Below are 17,032 nucleotides of genomic sequence, written 5' to 3'. Positions count from 1 at the left end.
TTGTGCCTTCTGGGAAAACACACAGAAAAGAACTGAAAAGAGAGAGGTTCTAGATGGCACTTCCCAGAAGATTCCCCGGTGGTGACTCAGGCACTCTCTCACCATCTGCCATCAGCTAGTCTCTCTCACCGATCTTTCTTCTTCCCTTTCTCCATCTCCTTACCAACTTACAGGCTGGATGTTACCACCCCAGGTGCTGGACAGCTTGAAGCGGCAGGAAGCTGAAGCTCGGGAAAGCCCATGTTAAGATGAAGGAAAGCAGTGGGGAGGGTGGAGATGGTAGAAAATAAAGGGGAGAAGGCGTCTGATGACAGTGGGGTAGAAAAGGAAGGGACAGGAGCCTACCTTCGCACCCCAGATGGGAGAAAGAAAGGTACCCTCTGTCTCCAGTTCCACGCTTACACTTTCCCTCCCAAGTAACTTCTTCAAACCCAGTTATCAAAAAGGATTACAGTAATTATTTTAGCTCTCATGGTTTCTAGGATGCTATGATTCTAGGTTCCTAGAGAAAATTCTATACAATAACTCCCCCTTGCTGTAATCTAAGTTTTCAGATGTATTCATTATTGCATGAGATTTATTTCACAGGAGATAAAGACATGTTCACTATCCAATTAACCCTTGTTCTGTGTCATATTAGACCCCAGTCATCTTTCCCTATACTTGGATTCTTGGTACATACTTGGCATTCTTTGAATTAAATGTATTATTACAACAGTAGTGCTTTCAAACATTTTTGTTTGTTTGTTTTCTTAAAGTACATGCTACTTTTTTTTTTTAATTGGGGTTTCTGATGAATTAGACCAATGCATCTGGGAATAAGTTACATATTACAAATGTCCTCTCAACCTCATGAATGCAGCTCTCCAAGCACCAGGATCAGGAAATAAATGGAAACCTTGCACAATCTTAAACACTTTTTTGTAAGACTATATAATGTGTGTATATATATGTATTACATATATGTGTATAATAAAGTTTATACACTTAGATGAACTTACATCTAGCTATATCTGGCAATACAGAGTCACTCAAGAAATCCCTTGGTATTGTATTGGCCTGGGGACTTCTTGGGATCATGCTGCTGGTTTTTGCACCGCCACCTGGCAATCTGGGGAAAAGATGTTTTGCATTTTTGGTTTTTGTCCACGTTCTCTGGATTATTCCAGACTGCAAGAGACTAGGAGGGAGATGAGACTATGCTCAGAGGGAGATGCCGTGTTAAAGTACCCCGCAGGGCAGCTCAGGTTGCACGCCTTCATTGAGATCTATGACTCCAATAAAAGTTGCAACTTGAATGATACCTTGATTGGAAGCTGGCATTCGTGTTTGCTCTTCCTCCTCCACTAGAAATGGCCCTGTTTCAGCTTATATGTCTCACCTGGGCAGTGATCAAAAGCAGACGTCGAGTCTGGAGGCAGCCCTCTCCTTACCCCCCTTGGCTTCTATCCCCCCCGCGACTACTTCAGAGTACACAGAGCTGAGTATCTATAATTCTTTCTACTCTGAGCCTGAGGGTGGCAGTCTCCCAAAGTTCCACTGAATTAAAGGCATCCATCCTTCTCTCTCCTCTTGCTGCGGCCCCCTGGACACTTGCAAAGCAAAAGTCTCACGTGAACACTGGGTGGGAATAAAAACCAGTACCTTTCTCTCTTCAAATTCTTCCTTAAATTCTATGTCAGCTACCAAATTCTAGTTTCAGTAACTTGTGGCTAGAAATTAACATTTAGTGCCCGGAAATAAAATAAAATACCGTCTCCATCTTATAGCTCCCCGAAAAGCCTTCAGTCACCGCCTGGATTGAAGGTAGAAGTCGATACCTTGCCACAAGAGAAAGGAGTATTTTGTCCAATTGGGATGCCTTATTTTAATTTTTTTTTTCAACGTTTATTTATTTTTGGGACAGAGAGAGACAGAGCATGAGCGGGGGAGGGGCAGAGAGAGAGGGAGACACAGAATCGGAAACAGGCTCCAGGCTCTGAGCCATCAGCCCAGAGCCTGACGCGGGGCTCGAACTCACGGACCGCGAGATCGTGACCTGGCTGAAGTCGGACGCTTAACTGGCTGCGCCACCCAGGCGCCCCAATGGGATGCCTTATTTTAGACATATAGGTTGGGTGGGAGTGGCAGGAAGCAGATTTTTGATTAATAAAATAAACCCCTCAACTCAGAGCACATAAAAATAGAATGGGCCATCTGAAAAAAGTAACTTTCAAACTAACGGTATCAACTTAAGTCTTGATAATCACTTAACGACGGTGGGATTTGGTAAAGCACACGCATTTATCACACAAGAATGGTGTAACTGGTCAGTGCCAACAGAGATTATGTGGGAGCCGGATGAATATTAGACCGGAGTGGAGTTAATCACATTTTTTATTCCTATTTATGCCTTTACTGATCTTCCCACCCAAAACAGCACCCCTTCCTCCTTCTCTACTGCTTACTCTGATACATTCTCCTGCGTAGCACTTGTACTGTTATTATTTATTCACTGTTTGTCACTTCACATTAGAATATAAGCTCCCCAAGGGCAGGAGTTTTGTTCACTGCTCTATCTCTGATGCTTCGAACATGGCCTGTCCCATAGTAGGCCTGCAGCACTATTTATTGCATGAATAATACACATAAATGGCGACTTCTCTTTTCTTATCAACATTTGATCCAATTTCCTCGTTCTTACCCCTATCCGTCGGCACCGTTCTGAAAATGATTCAGTTGGATGCATTAAAGGCTTTTATTCACACTGAAAAGACAAAGAACCCAAACGGGCATTTTATCTTTCATTGCTGTGTAGGGAAAAGATCGCCTGCATGTTAAATGGGGGATTGGAGATGGTGGTCTCCAGCAGTTATTCTGTAGCCTTTTCTTCTTCTTCAGTTATGCTCGGGAGACTACAGTGCCATGAGTCTAGTTGACTGGATTTCAGAGGTATGGACCCCACGGTCAGATCACTGTAGTCACAGGGGGCAGGTTCTGTGTTCTGAGCAGCAGCTACAGACGAAGACCATAGATTTACAAATGGCGCTCCAGAGAAATGTGCACATGGAGAGCCACACTGCATTCAGAAACATAAGAAACCTGGTCTTTTCTGTGTTTGACGTTGTCTGTTAAAGGATATTGGCTAAGAATGATTAAAGTCACTTGCGAAACATCAACTACTTGCCCAAATAATTTCTCAACAACTGAAATAGGTCCTGTTGTTTTTATGAGGGACTCTTTGTTGTCATAGTCACAAATGGCCTGCTAGGGTCTCATGCCAGGGCTGAGGCGGAGCTCAGGGTTCTGGCTACCCCTCTTCTGCAAACACAGCATCGGCCATATTCTCAACAACAAAGAAGCTGGAAGGGGAAGAAAAATAATTCCGAAAGGCACCTGCAGCATCTTCTAGTGTTGTAGAAAGGGGACCGAATTATGATTAGAAGTTGGGGTTTTATTTTTGTCTCTATACTAACTAGTTGGGCAAGTCATTTACTGTTAACTGAGTTTCCGTTTTCTCATGGTAAACAGAGAGCAATGGTCCTCAACCGGGGTGATTTTATACCACCGCAGGGATATTTGGTAATGTCTGGAGAAAGTTTTAGTGGTGGAGGGAAGGTAGGTGCTACTGATATCTAGCAGATAGAGGCCAGGGATGCTGTTGAACATCCTATAATGTACAGGATAGTCCCCAACAAAAAATAATGATCCAGTCCAAAATGACAGTGGAGTGCCATTTAGAACCATCCAAACCCTGGTCTGGATGTCTCAAGTCCCTCTCACTTCCTAACATCATCTTATAATTCTACCACTGGTCCCATCTAGACCTCTGAAGTTGCACAAGTTAATCCTAATTCCCCTTCTGAAGCTTCCTTCAATTCTGTATATGACATCGATCTCCTTCCTATACCTCCCAGCTCTATTCTTAGATGCCCTCCACCATCAGACCTTGATATATCCACACCAGCCTTTGAGTTCCTTCCTCATAGCACATGTGATCATGTAAAATTACCAGGGATTGCTTTTTCTCTCTGTAAGAGCATGTGCAACTTGAGGGCAGAGACTGTCTTGCTTATTTCTTCATCATCTTTAGCACGTCATCTATCCTGATGAATACTAATCCTCCTATTTGTTTGAACGCGGCACCTGGGTGGCTCAGTCAGTTACGCATTTGACTCTTGATTTGGGCTCCGGTCATGATCTCACCGTTTGTGAGATGGAGCCCTATCTTGGGCTCTGTCCCAAGAGCCTGCTTGGGACTCTCTTCCTCTCTCTCTGTGCCTCCCCCACTCATGCTGATGTGCTCTCTTCCTCTCTCTCAAAAGTAAATAAACTAAAAAAAAAATGTTTGAGTAAATGACTGGTGGTGGAACAATCAGCAAACATGAAGCTCAGCATTTTCTCACTTGGTTCCTACAGGAGGCTGTGGTGTAAACTTAGTCTGATCATCTCACCAGATTATGATCTATTGGTCCAAGAATGTCAAAGTGCCTTGGAAAGCTACAGGAAAATGGATGTGGGATAGTGGTCCTTGGACTGAATTGAGAATCCCCCCAGACGCAATGATATTAGGTCAGAGTCAGGGAGAAGACTGCTTGGAAAGAGGCCTTTCTGGATGCCTTTTTAAATGTTTATTATTTTATTTTTGAGAGAGAGAGGGAGAAAGCACACATGAGCACGGGGCGGCAGGGAGAGAGGGGCACAGAAGATTTGAAGCAGCTCTGTGCTGACAGCAGCAAAAGCCTGATGTGGGGCTCAGATCGTGATCCGAGCTGAAGTCAGACTTTTAACCAACTGAGCCACCCAGGCACCCCTGCCTTTCTGGATGCTTTAAAGCTGGAGACATAGTCCTCAGGGACACTTTTGGGCACCCTCTCTGTTCCAAGGATTTGTTCGCATTGACAGAGAGTTTAGTTTGAGAACTAGGCAGGTCTTGGCTGTTTGTACATATTTCCTATTAAGGGCACAGACTGTTACTTCAAGCTCCTAGGATCAAGGGGCTGTAGCTGTGGGACAGTCTAACTGTTCAGCTCCAGCGTGGCCCCGTCACAGAAGGGCAAGATCACACAGCCTGGTGGACTCTTCCCACAGGGGATTCTAGGTCCCATGGGAAGCCCTACTGAGACTGGCTGCATCTGTCTCTCTGAAGTTTTTACGTCTGTCCAAATAATCAAAGCAATTAATCTAATTTCAGAGGGGGGGGGTGTGCACCTGTCATTTCTTTCCCTCAAATTACAGCCTAATGGTGGCAGAAACATGGGCTGTACGTCACGACTTAAGAAATATAGGTATGCATCCAGGCAAAGTAGAGTTCCTGCCATGCTGTCCCTCTCAGTCACCTGCTTTAACACTCCCTAGAACACATAACAAGACGGCAAGAGGAGATTCCAGAAGGTGTAAGAGAACGGCACGGTATTCAGCTTCACTCCTGACATTTCACCAATAGACAAGGTTAAGAAATCATTCTTCCTCACTTAGGCTAAAGTAAGATAAAACGGAAAGAACAACAACATTTGGACAAAACAGCTCTCAGAAGGAATGGACATATGCATTCAGCAGTGAATGTAGAATGACTTTACACCGTGAAGCCAGAGGCCTGCTGACATTCAGAGCCTCTTAAATAAAAACTATGGTGACTTGCCTGTCAACATCAGTTCAGCTGGGTATTCAGTCCACTGTTTTAAAGGTGCTGAGAAGGAAGAAAGTGGTTTATAAAGAATTTCTCAGTTCTGTTTTGTGCACAGCAGTTTTTTCAGAGGAACTGCCTTTGTGTTTCTTTTTTCTGTTGTCTTTTACTCTGAGGATAAGGCAGGTACTTACCCAGATGATATTTGCCTTTTATTTTTTTCTTGATTATTAAAATGTTCATTTATTTTTGAGAGAGAGAGACACACACAGAGCGAGGGGCAGAGAGAGAGAGAGAGAGAGAGAGAGAGAGAGAGAGAGAGAGACAGAATCCAAAGCAGGCTCCAGGCTCTGAGCTGTCAGCACAGAGCCCGACGTGGGGCTTGAACCCATGGACCTTGAGATCATGACCTGAGCCATTGGCCGCTTAACCAACTGAGCCAGCCAGGTGCCCTGACATTTGCATTTTAAAAAGATGTCCCTCACCCTGTATGTTTAAGGACTTGCACTGCACCTGGCCTGTGCTGCTCAAAGAGGAGTTCAATCTCTAAGAATTCACTTGAGTGCCATAACTGTTTTCTCTTTAAAAAGAAGACATTTAAAAATAATTAGCCAAATGCTAGTATGTATGAATAAACAAGTTTAATATAAATGAATCAAGAGATGGCTGGAAACTTACAAAGTCATTTTGATAAAGTAACTTTCTTTTCAGACAATGTGGAATATGTAATAAATTAGAAAGAAAGCTAATGTTACCCACACTACACTACCCAGAGGCAATCCCTGCAACGATTTTATAGATTTGCTTCCAATTACATATATGCATATATGTATTTGCACACACATATACAGACACAGAGTTTTTAATGAAATTAATGGATTATAAACTAAATAGGATTTTGTTTCAAGTTTTTTGTTTGTTTTATTTTTTGTATCCTATCATTAGTGATCCAAACATATTCAGCATAAATACTTCTCCCTTTTTGGCTATGAGATTATTTTATCAAACTTACTAGTGAAAGGATATGACATATATGACGATAATGGGACATCTGTACTCACTAAATGATTCTTTAGTTTCTTCCAGTACTGTAATACACTCACATTCTGCTACATTTCAGGTAAGGCAGAACTTACAAGTTCTTATAAGTTCTACATCATTAGTAGAACTTATTTTGTTATGGAAATCTCTATTGCACAAAAGCCATGCATCCCAAAATATCAGATAAAGAGGAGTCATTTTCCCAGAATTCACATTTGAAAAGAGCGATTATCTCATACTGTATCTTTTTAAAAAATAAAATGGCAGGAGCACTTGGGTGGCTCAGTTGGTTGAGCGGCTGACTTCGGCTCAGGTCATGATCTCACTGCTTGTAAGTTAGAGCCCTGCATCAGGCTCTGTGCTCACAGCTCAGAGCCTGGAGCCTGCTTCGGATTCTGTGTCTCTCCATCTCTTGGCCCCTCCCCCGCTCATGCTCTGTGTCTCTCTGTCTCTCAATAATAAATCAACATTAAAAAATTTAAAAAATAATAAAATTACAAACTAATGAGTGTCTCATGTGCTTACAAAAACAATCACTAAACTTCAGCACCTCAGGTTTTCTTAGATAAAAATCTCCTTTCACGAATAAAGTAGAACAACACGCAAGTAAAACAGTATAGTCAACAAGCCCTCCACAGTGAAGACCTCATTAAAACTTTAAATTCTCCAGGCGCCTGGGTGGCGCAGTCGGTTAAGCGTCCGACTTCAGCCAGGTCACGATCTCGCGGTCTGTGAGTTTGAGCCCCGCGTTGGGCTCTGGGCTGATGGCTCAGAGCCTGGAGCCTGTTTCCGATTCTGTGTCTCCCTCTCCCTCTGCCCCTCCCCCATTCATGCTCTGTCTCTCTCTGTCCCAAAAATAAATAAACGTTGAAAAAAAAATTAAAAAACTTTAAATTCTCCATGTTGAAATTAATTCCAAGTAGGGCATAAAGATGAACATACTTTTGCTGCCCAGGAAAAAATTATTTACCCAAGATCAGTCTGTTGTCTCTTGTGTCACAGTATACCTGCCAGTTTGGTCAAAAAGAGAATTAAATTGAACTTGGAAGGTTAAATCAAAATGTGCCAAAGTTTCATTCAATTAATTTTTAAGAAGACAAACTTTTAATTAGCCACATGCAGGTATATCATAGATTCTACTGAAATCTCCCTGGGAATACGTGACCATCGGGATCTTGCTCATATTTTGTGTTCATTCATTTGCTAAAGTGCTGCACAGTTCTAAGAGATTAATGATACAAAGTGTTTGACGTGAAATGTGTTTGTTTGATTTGACCGTGATGTAAAGATCAAGACAAATAAAAAAGAAGAAAGGAAGGAAGGAGTCCAGCAAGGAGGGAAAGAAGTAGGTCATGAAACTGGATATAGGGGGAAAAAAACAAAATTAAAAAAAGATTTCCTAGGACCTTAAACCAGTTACATTAGTGACATTAAAAAAGGACATGGGTGAATAGAGGAGTATGTGAGTCATATGGATGGGTCTTTTCTTAGACAAAGAAATACTTTTTCTGGAAATCATAAGGAGAAAGAATGATCTAATTCTGGGAATGGATGTTCGGGGTTTGCCCTTCAGTGCTATATTTCCACCTTGATTGATGGCTTTGAATGTGCCAAATGTCTTAGTAGCCACCTGAGGGCTACTGAGAACCTCACTTGCCATTCACATCTGACTTACAGGGGATAAGCATCTTTTATAAAAATGAAGATAAAAGACACAGCATTTAATTTGGTATCAGTAAGGTGCCATGACACTTGGAAGTTAAAAAGAGAGATAACTATATGCTACACAATAGGTTCTCAGACTTTTTGTTCTGAAAACCCCAAAGAGCTTTTGTTTATGTGTGTTATATCTATCAATATTTACCTATTAGAAATTGGCTTAGAAATTTTAGAAACATTTATAAACTTATTTGTACAACAATGATAAACCCATTAGATCTAACATAAATAATATCTATTGTTAATAAAATAGCAATATTTTTCCAAAACCAAAAATACAGTGAGAAGTATGGCGTGGTTTTCACATGTTTGGAAATCTCTTTAATGTTTGGCTTAATAGAAAGAAGATCACTGGACTTTCACATCTGCTTCTGCATTTAACCTATCGCAATATGTTGTTTCAGCTGAAGAATATGAAGAAATTCCAAACTTACAAAAGTCTTCAGTTTTTTACAATAATTTCTTTAATGTTTATTCATTTTTGAGAGAGAGAGAGAGAGAGACAGAGCACACGTGGTGGAGGGACAGAGAGAGAGGGAGACCCAGAATCCGAAGCAGGCTCCAGGCTCTGAGCTGTCAGCACAGAGCCTGACACAGGGCTTGAACTCATGAGCCATGAGATCATAACCTGGGCCAAAGTCACATGCTTAACTGACTGAGCCACCCAGGCGCCCCTAAAGGTGTGCAGTTTGAAAAGGTAGTATTTGGGGGCGCCGGGGTGGCGCAGTCGGTTGAGCGTCCGACTTCAGCCAGGTCACGATCTCGCGGTCCGTGAGTTCGAGCCCCGCGTCGGGCTCTGGGCTGATGGCTCAGAGCCTGGAGCCTGTTTCGGATTCTGTGTCTCCCTCTCTCTCTCTCTCTGCCCCTCCCCCGTTCATGCTCTGTCTCTCTCTGTCCCAAAAATAAATAAAAAACGTTGAAAAAAAAATTAAAAAAAAAAGAAAAGAAAAGGTAGTATTGACAGTCTTTCAGATGACTGGATAGTTTTCTTCAAAAGACACGGAAACTCAACAAGCAATTGCTTCTTAGAGGTGAGTTGCAGTGTGGAAACTGAGCCATATCGATGAACTTTGCATAGTCCATTACACTAAAATTCATTATCGGTCTTGTATTTTGTATAGAGCTTTTTACTCTTGTATGATTTTATAACATCGATTAGTAGGGAAGTATTGGCTCACTGAGTTACACACATCTTCCAAATGTTGATGCTTTTCAGTTTTAATGACAAAAAGTCCTATTTGTTAATACTGCCATCAATCTCATCAGGGAAGTCTTTTAGGTTTTGGGAAGCTGTCAAGCATACAGGGGCAAGTGCAAGCTTTCTAAAATTCTTTTTTTTTTTTTTAACATTTATGTTTCAGAGACACACACATGCACGTACACACACACACACACACACACACACACACACACACACAGTTTGAGTGGGGGAGGGGCAGAGAGAGAGAGAGAGGGAGACACAGAGTCCAAAGCAGGCTCCAGGTTCTGAGCTGTCAGCACAGAGCACGACGCGGGGCTCGAACTCAGGGACCGTGAGATCACGACCTCAGCTGAAGTTGGACGCTTAACCGACTGAGACACCCAGGCGCCCCTCCCAAAATTCTAAGTTTTACTTTAAAGTTTGAATTTTATCATTATCAGAAAATACTCTTAGTTTTCTCTGAAGTGACGGGCTCACTTCATTCATTTTCAAGGAAATTCGTGCCAAGTACCATGTCTGGATAACCATAGTCTGTCTGCCCGTTGTTCTTTCAAGTAAACATGTTGTTCTATAAAAGGAGCAGCTAGTTCAGTTTGCACGCCACACAATTTTACTTGGAGGCAGCCATTGTCTCTTAATATATTTCAAGAGCTTTTTATGTACACTTCCCCGTTCCTCACACAGAATATTAAAAAGAGGTGTACTTGAGTTTCAAGATTTAATTAGATTTTGTTGCTGTAGCTGATGCTTGCTTTGCTTTTTTTACTGTAAGTGCGTGGCACCGAAGAATATAATTACTACCAGGACACGCTGTGGCTGCTGCCTTGATTGTAATAAGGTTACAGTAAGTTTTACCCACCATTGCTTCCGTGTCATCAGTGCGAATGTCCACATAGTGAAAATTGCAAATAGTATGTTAGAGTTACTATTTTTTTTTTTTTCAAACGTTTATTTATTTTTGGGACAGAGAGAGACAGAGCATGAACGGGGGAGGGGCAGAGAGAGAGGGAGACACAGAATCGGAAACAGGCTCCAGGCTCTAAGCCATCAGCCCAGAGCCCGACGCGGGGCTCGAACTCCCGGAACGCGAGATCGTGACCTGGCTGAAGTCGGACGCCCAACCGACTGCGCCACCCAGGCGCCCCTAGAGTTACTATTAAATAGTTTGACCTCAAGGATCCCCTGAAGTGTCTTGGGGACTTTGCTCTGAGAACCATTGCCCTAAAAGAAAGGGAATATAGTAAAGAGGCTGAGCGAAGCCTCTGTGATTGGACAGACTCAATCTCTGTGATATTGGGCAAGTTATATAGCCACTCGAAGCCTCAGGTGCCACGCTTATAAAACTGGAATAACAGATCTTACCTCATAGGGTTCTTTCAAAGATTAAAGGAGATCACTTAGTACAGCACCTGACACACAGCAAACGCGACAGATGTTAACTATTATTGCTAATATTTATATTACCTCTTGTGGGGTTTTTATTTATTTGATGTTTTTATTTATTTTTGAGAGAGAGAGGCCATGCGTGAGTGGGGAAGGGGCAGAGAGAGAGGGCGTCATAGAATCTGAAGCAGGCTCCAGGCTGTGAGCTGTCAGCGCAGAGCCTGATGCAGGGCTCGAACTCACGAGCCATGAGATGATGATCTGAGCTTAAGTCGGACGCTCAACCGACTGAGCCAGTCAGGCGCCCCATATTACCTCTTGGTTTGAAGATCAAGAAGCAATGAAGTGAGTAAATCCTTACATAAGCTGTACTTGTTGGAATTTGTTTATGCTACACCAATCCAACTTTATTTCTACATTTCCTCTGTGAGTACAAACTGCAGGCAGATATGTTCTTTCCTCCCACTACGTTAAGGCAAAGATTTGCCCTTCATATGCTGATTTTACAAATCCTTGTGTAGTCAATCATGGGAGCTATTTCTTGGCAGCTAGAGTTGGTGGTGACAAATGAGAGATGGTATTTTGACTGGGACCCATGATCTCCCAATCCCTTATCATGTGTGGGAAGCAGACAATACCAGTGGTTTGCACTACGATCAGAAAGCTAGGTCAAAAGGACCCCTTTTGCCAAAGACCCTATAGAACAAGCACTTGAGATACGTCTTTCCTAGAATGCTTACGCGTGCCCTAGTCTCGGTCCTCTAGATTTTACCGTTTCGTGGAGAAAACTGAATTCAAGGAAATGGATAGTAAGGAGAAAAGGGAAAAGGAGGGGATTTACTTCAACAAAGGGCAAAGTGTGTGTATGTGTGTGCGTGTGCACATGTGCGCACACGTGTGCATGGGTGTTGTACTCGAACAAACAGTACTTTGGCAGAGACTAAGTGCTGTAAAACTCTAAGCTCCTAGGCCCATATAAGTGATATACATGGGGAAACAGGTTCGTATAAGTCAAGGCACCCTGTGCCTGCATAGTTTACCTCTATGCATATGTTTTACTACCCCCAAAGAAATATGCTCTCTTACTTTCCTTGAAATTATAAGAGATTTTCTTGGTCTCTTTTTATTTTTGTCACTTTTGGTAGTGACTGGAGTAAAAAAAACCCAAGCTTTCTATAATAAGAAAACAACAATGCAGGCTTCTTTATACGTGGCATATGATATTTGGTTTCAAGTGTTGGGAAAATTCAGAGAATGGTAGTGATGGAGTTGAAATGAAGAGTGTGTGCCCTGGTTAAGGACAGCACCTCCCTCTGGCTGTGCTACGTAGAAGCAGGGGCTCAGGACGGCCACATCTTATTTTCATGTTCAGGATGGAAATCCAGATTTTTACATGAACTCTTCAAATTTATAAACGTCGCCTCCAACTGGACAGGGCACACGAAACACGTCTGCACGGTTTGCAGGTTGCCAAATTTTGGGTTTCTCCAAAGGTAATGATTGCATTTCCCTCCCATCTCAGGTGCCAATAAACTTGGCATTTGACTCACCTCCATCACCATTCACTGGGGGTTCAAGGGTGGTAATAGAGGGTAGAGAGGAGCCTCGATCTCCCCCTAGTGGTCAGAAAGGGCCAAAAACAACTAGCTGAACACACATAGTTCAGCTCCCAAGTATGCGAAACTCACTAAAATCAGCAAAGCCGACTTTGGCTATTCTGTGTGAGACGTGAATCATATGGTAATTTTAATGCTAGTGCAGATAAGGTTGTATAGACATATATAGATGACTACAGTGTGAAGGATCATCTTACCCACTAGCTAGAGCAGTATCTATTAGTCACTGGTTAATTTGATCCCAGTTTTAAGTATTTAATAGCAGCTTAGCACTTATTAATTAATGGAGAACATCTTATTATACCCCTCTGGTTAGAAGCTAAACTTGAGGAGAGCATTTTAGGCTGGGAGATGGGATCAATTTTGCAATTTTGAAAAAAATTAAGTAGAATGCTAAATAAGTCAGTAACTATTATTACAGGGCTAATAAAGATTCTTGATAAAGTTGAAAAACATGTCCCATGATAGCCTTGTTTCATCTGGATACCCATGTTGTCTTAGAACACTGTCCCCAAGTATTATGTGCCTGCAACTCAAATGTCAACTTTCAAGGATGGATCCCTCTGAATACTCATTTCCTTGCTGTTCTGCCCTCCTTGACACACTCAGATAATTTAATGACCTGAAATACAATTGCTTTTAGAAGCTCAATACTTTATTATACTTTTGTTTTAAAAACAGTTTTTGAATTGAGAGTATGTCAGCAAAAGCAACCAAAAGAATGTGGATGTTGTTACAAGGTCAGCTTTTCAGAAGCTGTAGGCAGGCGTTATTGGCATTCTGTCAAACAATCACCACGGGCAGCCGAGCCATTCATGGGTAATGAGTCAGCAGCTGTGACAACACAAAATACGGTAACCCATTAATGTGCAAGATAATAGGTACACATGCTCCCTCAGAAAGCACCGGGGAGAGGAAATATTTTATTTTTCATACTTTTGTAGAAGAAAATTGGGATAGGTCATTAAAACTCAGATGTTTGTGTATGTGTTCGTGTGTGTGTGTGTGTGTGTGTGTGTGTGTGTGTGTGTGTGTTAGAATCTAGATTAAAATATTTGTACGGATGGATTTCTTCTGTGAAGGAAAACATATTCAAATAGCTAAGATATCAGAAGCGAGGCATTTCAAATGGGATATTGTTGGTTAAGAGGGAGTCATGTTTTAGATCAGGGCTGTCCAGTGGAGTAGCTACTGGCCACATGTAGCTTTTTCAGTTGAAATGTGCCTAATCCAAACTGAGATATGATGTTAAACGTAAAACAGACCACGGATTTCAAATATAACCTATAAAACATGAATGAATAATATCTTAGTAACAACTTCTTATATTGATTACATGTCAAAATGATAATACTTTCGGTGTATTGGGTTAAGTAGAATGGATTTAAATTATTTACCTGTTTTTATTTTTTAATGTGGCGACTAGAAAATTTTAAATTATATATGTGGCTGGCATTCTATTTCAATTGGCAAGTGCTTTAGAAGAAATCTGATATCACCTCCTTCCAGTATCTCTCTCTCATACACACACACACACACACACACACACACACACACACACACACACGAAGGGAGAGAAAGAGGGGCCACAGTAGTGATGCATTTGAAAAACAGTCTTCATAATTGCATTTACGGTGCTGATATTGGAGATCCCAGTTCTCTATGCCAAAGAATAGGTACAAGACAGCCCATAGCACTGAAAGATGTCTCACCCTGAATTGCCAATTGGCTGCAACTTTGGGTCCAGGGGTGAAAGGGCATTTGTCATAGTTCATTTAATGCTGGCCTCCTTGCTAAGAATGAAAGGGCACAGCTGAAGATGCCGAGAATTGTCTTTCCTTTATCACTGTTTAGGGAAGAACAACATGAGCTCCGGAAAAATGAATTGGTAATGCTTCTTGAACTTTCAATCTGTTTGAGACTTGCATGCTCTCAAGAATGACTGTGATGGTCAAATTGTACTGTAACACACTGAGCTACAGCTTTTATTTAATAAGAATTTTGATAAAAGCAAAATCTAGATGCCAGTTTGGCTATTTAAGTCAATCAGTGAAAAATGGTACTAGCTCGATTGGTCTGGACGTGTTTCTTACGTTTTGGCACTGTTCCTGGACTATCCTCCCCCCTTATTCCCGCAGTATTGAGAGGCTCTTGGCAACATTTCTCCTGTACCTGCTGCTCTATCTTTTTTGAGCTTCAATCCTTGTATCCATTCCATCCCTGGCTTATTTCATCTTCTTCTTAGCCTCAACTCCTTAGAGGACTTTGGCGTCCTGGAGTCGAACAAATGTTGGGGTTCTAAACTTACCCGTGTCTTATCCTTAAAACTCTCTTTTATCTGTTTCAACTTTAACTATTAACTTCAATTTTTATGAACAGAGCTGGAAAACAGCTGAGCAGAGATTTCATGCACGGTGGCTGGGCCATTCTGAATGGCTGCCCGATGAATAGTGTATTCTGAACACCAAGTATTCTGTCCCCAATAATAAAACAAAATAATTAATACAACACAATAAAAAGGTGTTCCTGGCTCCTAAACTAGCTGGAAGAAAAGGTGAGGTTCCTCATATGCTTCTTCATTAGAACTATGTAGTGTCTTTACTCCTTCCTAAATAAATAAGCTGATTTTGTCCTTCCAATTCAGAAACTCGGGTCTCTGGGGGGACTTCTATTGGAGAGTGGCTCATCATGCTCCCCTAAAATCTCTTTCTAGAATTCTTCCATTTCTAAAGGGATATATGTGAAATGGAGTATATTCGTTTAAAGTTATGGACTATTTTAAAGAAAAATGAAAGGTTTGTATTTTAATCGTTTGTCATATATATGATTTCTCATCGAAAAAAGAATGAGTGTTGCATTGAGTGTCACAACATGAATATTTCCATAAGGGATGAAAACTAGATAAACACTTTTATACTCTTTAAGGTAACTGGTTTTTAAAAAATCTTTTCAGTTTAGACAATGACAGGAATTTGATTGATACCACATCTTCTTTTTTTCTTTTTAAGTTTTTATTTATTGTGTGAAAAAGAGCATGAGTGGGGAAGGGGCAGAGAGAGAGGGAGAGAGAGAATCCCAAGCAGGTTTCGCGTTGTCAGCACGGAGCTCATCTTGGGCTTGAATTCACGGGCCCTGCGATCATGACCCGAGCCGAAACCAAGAGTTGGGCACTTAACCAACTGAGGCACCCAGGCGCCCCATCACATTTTACCTCTTGACAGGTTTGTTTTTTTTAATCTAAATTCGTGACAAGCATTTCTGAGCAATGAAAAAGTGCCTCTATTTGGGGAGTACACGAAAGCAAGAAAAGTTTAGGTACACTAGGACAGGCTTATCGCATTTGCAGAAAAGCTCTCTTATATTGTCTCATTCCAACGGTTGGGACTAAAAAGATGTTGAGCAAAAATTTGCAAATATGAAAGATTATATAAAATAGACTGACTTAATGCCACTCAAGTTTTAGATGACTGTATTGCAGTAATTGAACAAAACATTTCAACATCTAAAAGTCAATTTTTCTCTTCTCTTTACTTTAGAGTTTATTACTAAGAAGTATAGAAATAAGGAATCCTATAAATTCTAAGATTTTATGGTTGTTAATGAAACTCCTTCAGAGAAGCCAAACAAAGAAAAACCACACACACCACCGAAGGCCCTGACATCTGTAAAACGTGATTTGGAGAACTTGACAGGTTTGGGACATTTGGACATGAGCACCTTGAGATTGCTCGCTGACCTGGAAGTTTAGGAAGAAAGGGCTTAGTGGTGACTGGAGGCTCATCTCAAGTCCTTCTAGCACCCCATCCCATTAACCAAAGAAGTAAAAGGGTACAATTCTCAGACGTTTAAAGTAAGAGCCCCCAAACATGATTTCTAGCAGGGCAATGTGCAGAAGATAAAATCCAAACCATACGATCTTCATTGGCTTACCTAAGATAAATTGCATTAATGCACGGCTTACTTCACCTTTTCTAGGATTGACAGTCTGTGCTTACTGCTGGTGTTTTGCAACATTAAAGTCTGACAATAAAATCATGGCTGGGATATGTTTAAATAAAGAAATAAGAAGAACTTATAACTAAAACTTCATAAAAAGAACTTATAAATTGTTAAAGTTCAGTAATGAGATAAGCTGTCCTCTAGTGGGATTTCTCAAACCACAGAATTACTGCCGAGAACATAAATCCATTCCTAAAACTCAATTCTTTTCATCAACAGTAAGAGAAATAGTTGACAGTTAAATATTACTCTGCATGTGTGTATTAATATACAGTTATGTGTGTATGTGCATATATGTGTAACACTGCTCTCATTTGCTCATTTAAAGGTAGCATGTGAAAGCTGATAGGTTTGAGAATGAGTTAAAATGATGATTCAATTTCTGTGTATGTATGAATATTGGCTTTTTTTCTCAAATAGTCTGCCTACTCTATGGCAAGACTGTAAGACTCCTGGAAAGACCAGCCC

At 41.2% G+C, this 17,032-nt stretch overlaps 1 protein-coding gene across 13 annotated transcripts in view; it reads right to left on the bottom strand.

The window, feature by feature from the left end:
* Positions 1-17,032, bottom strand: part of DTNA (dystrobrevin alpha) — a 367,519-nt gene that overhangs the window by 194,926 nt on the left and 155,561 nt on the right. The gene's annotated exons all lie outside the window — the stretch shown is intronic.

Source organism: Prionailurus viverrinus, chromosome D3, assembly GCF_022837055.1.
Source record: "Prionailurus viverrinus isolate Anna chromosome D3, UM_Priviv_1.0, whole genome shotgun sequence".
NCBI lineage: Eukaryota > Metazoa > Chordata > Mammalia > Carnivora > Felidae > Prionailurus > Prionailurus viverrinus.
Note: the sequence above shows the minus strand (reverse complement) of the source record. Positions and strands in the feature narration are given on the sequence as shown.